The sequence below is a fragment of the Pyxicephalus adspersus genome, chromosome 1 (genome assembly GCF_032062135.1).
Source record: "Pyxicephalus adspersus chromosome 1, UCB_Pads_2.0, whole genome shotgun sequence".
NCBI lineage: Eukaryota > Metazoa > Chordata > Amphibia > Anura > Pyxicephalidae > Pyxicephalus > Pyxicephalus adspersus.
In genome coordinates, this window is record NC_092858.1 from 2,981,765 (window position 1) to 2,986,983 (window position 5,219).

The following is a 5,219-nucleotide window of genomic DNA, read 5'->3' on the forward strand; positions in this document are numbered from 1 at the left end:
ACCTTGTATGCTGAATATCGGCTCATTGGGCTTACAGCATTGGAGGGATTCAGAGGAAGTACCCTCTCCATTCTAAGCAACCTATCCCGATGCTGATTGACACCCTATTGCCCCTTAGGGGGGCAGTAAGACTTTGGCACCCTCATGCCCAGGAAGGGGTGCAGCTCAGTTTCCTCCTACCCATTCTGACTTTTCCACTTGTGTACTTTTTCTGTTTGTTATTCTTTCTCCAGTAGATTGGTCAGGATTTCAGAAGTCGTCACCCTTTAAGTCCCAGTCGAGTCCCAAGTCATTGACACCAAGTCACAAGTCAAGTCTCAAGTCACCAAGAATTCTTCCAAGTCGAGTCCCAAGTCAAGTCACTTCATTTATCAAGTCGTTTGTAAGTCGTACTTAGTCTGTTATAATGCCTTCCTCCCGGCATTCCTCACATTCTAAGTCCACTAAGTTCGGCTTTCTCTGCTGACAGCTGAAGGGGACGGGGAGGAAGGCAGTGAGGATTCTGTATCAAGCTGTGGACTTAAACTGTGTTACACAAGACTCACTGCAAGTCGAGTCTCAAGTCGTTTATTAGGTGACGTAAGTCAGACTCAAGTCCAAGTCACGCTACTCAAGTTTCAAACTCTGCTGATATTGTCCTCAGATATGGGGAGGGGATTGTGTGTTCCCTATTGATGTGTGTGATGTCATCCTCATATTTTGGGGTCAGCTGATCTCTATTGATGTGTGATGTCATCATGACATCATCATATCTCCCTGAGACCCCCAAATAGAAGGCTGTGGATGTCTACGAGGCAGGAAAATGATATATAAAGTTCCCTGAATAGTCTGAGCGCCATCATTCACTGGAAGAGAAACACAAATGTCCACGACTGGTCAGACCAGGAGCTGCCTGATCAATGCTAAAAGGGGACTCAAAGACCCCGAAATTATATTTCAGTATCTGCCGGTAAATCTGGTAACAGTTGGGGTTGAGGTGTGTTCACAGTCAGATATTGCCCCGATGTACCCTGTATGGGAGTTGAGCCAGGAAAATGTCATCTAAAAAGAACATAAGACCAATACTACAGCTGTCCTATATCTGAGAATGATATAACAATGATATAATTCCTCCTGCTACTCCCTAAGGAGATTCCTAAACCACCCAAACTTTCTAGAACATTGTGCTCCGAACTGATGACTCAAGAGAGAGGAATCCGTCCACAGTCTGATGCAAAGGGAAGTCAGCATTTCAGAAGAAGGACCTCACACCAACTGTGAAGCATGGTGGCGGAAATGATATTGTTTGTGATTGCTTCAGGGCAGGTTGCATCATATCAAAGTTTTCTTGATGAGAGTTTGTGGAAACAAATTATTCAACACAATAATGATTCGAAGCACATTGGCAAATCCTTCAAAGAATGGTTTATTACAAATAAATGGAAAAATCCTGAATTTGAACCCAATAAAATGTTATAGGGGGACCTGAAATGTGGAGGTTCATGTGTGAAAACCCCCAAACATCTTATAGCTTAAGGAGTTTTGGAGGAGTGGTCATATTGGTACCAAATCAGACATTGGTGGGAAGTTATGCAAAGTGCCACATGTGACATTATAGCAGCCTATGGGGCCAAGAATGAATTAGTAAATGGCTGTCTATATGAAAATCCCGGCCCCCAAGGACTGGATTTGGACAGCCATGATATAGACAGGTGAAAGGTTTCCATACACCACACACTAAAGCCAATGGGAGTCAGTTTCACACAGAGCCATTATATAACACAGATCTCAAGGTGGATGAGGTCAGGCAGCAAATATGACTCCTTCATGTGTTAGGATGCATAATTACATATAATTATATTCATGACTGTATCTCATTAAATGTAGGGCCATCTATAAATATATTCTAAGAAACATTGGTACTTATAATAAATTAATTCCTAGAAAGTAACCCGAGCAGTGCTTCTAAAATAGCTGAGGCTGTTTACTTGCATTGCAGTACTGCTTCTTCACCACCAGATGTCCTCAGTTTTCTGAGGTTAAATAACACTCAATGTCCATCAATCCGGTAGACTGAGTACATACAGTGAGTGCAGGGTGTGCTAGCCCGGGGCCTGTGCGGGGGACACAATGGCTGGTTTATGAGTAGAGTACCGGGGCAGCAGGCAGAGCTGAAATCATCACAGCAGTGCTGCATCATTGAGGACTGCCCGGCCCACAGAAGAGAAAAACTTCAGGAAAAAAAATATATATACAGGCAGCCAGAAGATGAAAGGGGTCCATGGGGCAGATCTTTAACTCCCATAGTTTTTATGGCTAACCTATAGCGCCCCCTATCAGGATACATTAAGGTTATGAATATTTATGACTTTTTGCCATCTAAAATGTGACCTATAAGGAGAGCCCTCCTATGGTCCTATCAGATCCCAGCCCCCCATCACACCCATTAGCCCCATTTTTTTTTTGCACTAACATTGTTTCTTACTTTTGCAATATGAAGAATGCAGCAGAAGAAGTGAGACTCCACAAACAAAGAACCAGGGTGAGATTAGTGATGCCGTCTCCTCTCTGTCCTGGGCAGGGTTGGCATTGGACATATCTATTGTTGCAGGACAACATAACTGTTACCCGCAGATATCATCACTGTGCATGGCTTCCTCCTGCCACTATGACAGCGAGATAATGGCCTTCTTGTTTTACCCTTTCACTGCCAGCATGCTTTTCCTTCACACACAATAGAAAAGTCATCATAGGCACTTAGTTATGAATGTTTTCACCCAGGATTCACCCAGTGTTCAGATGCACACATTTTTCTAACCTCATGTGACCTTATTGTGCATTGTATGCGTGTTTTGTGATTTTATTATGAAATATTTGTATTGTTTTGTTTTTTAGCTAGACAAATATTTGTGCTGCATTCCCACAACCTATCTATTATAAATAGGCTACCAGCGCACAATACACAGGTGGTTCATATTTGTGTGCTTGGAATGCAGATCCATTGTGTTGTGTTGGGCATTGGCATGCCCTTTGTTACATTTCAATAGCACCACATCTGTGAACCCTGGGCCTGTGGGGAGAACTCAACAGGATCTGTAGGGATATGTCACAAGTGAAACAATTATTAAAATGGGGTATCCGGGGACCTGTGGGAACATGAAACAAGTGAAGCAATTCTAAAAAAATGTGGATTTTAAAATCAAAGGGCTATTTATAAATTATTCCCCTGTCAATTCTCATAAAATTTGCTTTTCATTTCCTTTCTTGTAACAGCTGTGCACTTTTGACTATTGGCCACTAGGTGGCAGATTCAATCATTGTTTTAATAGGGGACCTGTAGAGAGATAGAACCATCTGTCAGCGAATTTCAGAGGAGTTATTTATAATTAGGGCCCGAGGTGTGATACCTAAACCACTTTTTGAAACTGCGTAACAAATGTTGAAGTCTATTGTAAAACCAGCAAACATAGTACTGACCAGTATGACCAAAACTTCTATTGATGGCAGGGGGAACAGTGGGAACATGGCCCTGGTGAAAAAATATATATAAAAAAAGCATTTAAAATATTATTAATTGAAAAACAAATGCTTTAAAAATCTTTCTTACTGGTTCCATGCTCCCACAGGTCCCTCTGATACCCTTGTGAAATTTTGGTCACAATGATATGCGTTCGACAGTTTAAGTATCATAAATAATTTTTAATATAGATACATTAAGATTCCACCAATCCCTTGCCACTTCTCCAGCAATTCGAGGACAATGCCATGTGCAGGGGTTTTGCAGTTTACTTGTGAAGTTGGCAACCTAAATTTTAAAAAAAATTGTGAAAAATTTTACAAAAATTTTGCCAAAATTTTACAAAAATTTTGCCAAAATTTTCACAAAAAATGTATTTTTCAATTTTGCTCTTCCCTACTGAATATTCATTTTACCCTCACATCTCAATTCTTGTCATGGCACCGCTGGGGACAACAGAGCGGCCGCCCCCAGCCAGGGTTCCATGGGGCATTTTGGTGTTCCTCCAGAGGTTCCCAGGGGTTCCATGAGCTGAGCTGTTGAAGCCTACACCACTTGGGACAGCCACCCATGGAATAAGGATCATGCAAAGTATAGGTGGCATTTTTCCCCTTGATTGATTACAGCCGGGGTTTCCCGACACCGGAACATTTTTTAAGGGCTCCCGGAGGTAATGACGTTCAGAAAAGGTGCAATGGAGGCTTAGACTTGTGAGCACCCAAGGACTCACATTTACGGTATCTCAGTAGAAAGACGCCCACTTTAGGGCCACCACAAAAGTCACCCCAGATGATATCAGCTTCTGCTAGCATGCGGAAAGGGAAAGCCATGAAATTGTGTAAAGGTTTAGTTTTTCCTGTATTTCTCCTTCCTCTTGACTCTCCATGGATATACAGTCATCACCATGCGGAGGAAGTTTTGGTGGAGCTCCATGGCCAATCATTTTGTTTTTTCTGCCCACCAGCCGGCTTATCGCTGACTCAGCAGGAATCTCTCGGAATTGGTGTTTATTCTCTATCACCTGAATGAATTCTTTTTATTATTAGCACTGGGAAAGCAGAACTTGGTAATGTTTCCTCTTTCTTTGTTCTGTAAGCACCATCAGCAAAAGTGGCCCAAACTTTCCTAATCCTCCTGAACTGCAATAAACCCGCCGGAGCCGCTGCCTACTGATCCCCATACGATTCTATGAGCGAAGAATGAGGCCAGTGCTAATGTTAGCTGGAAATAATCATTCAGAATTGATTGAAGGAATATTGGATGAGCACTGTACACACAACGCTGTCCAGTTCTATGCAGAGGGAGGGGTGTGGCTCCATAGGAATGTACAGCAGATGTCCCCACTCCAGTCACTTATAGGACGGATGTATGAACGATGTAGGAGAATCACTGTACACACGCTAGGACAATCATGGCCATTTGTATTGGGTGACAATCATCCGGTGTGTGTACAATGCTAGGAGGAATCAGCTCAATGACTGGATTGTGCTCGAAAACAGAACCCACACACAATACACGCCGGCAATTCTAATCTAAGAAAAAACAAAAAGTGGAAACAAAAGCTGAAGCCAAATTCTGCCGGAATATCGATCAGTTCCTGAGGAGGTGAATAATGGTGAGATCCTAAAGTTTTGCTGCCGAGATAGTGAGGAACAAAGTGTTCTGGGATGGGGGGGCACCAACTGCTGATTTCACCTGGAGGAGGGACTGGGGAGCTATCACC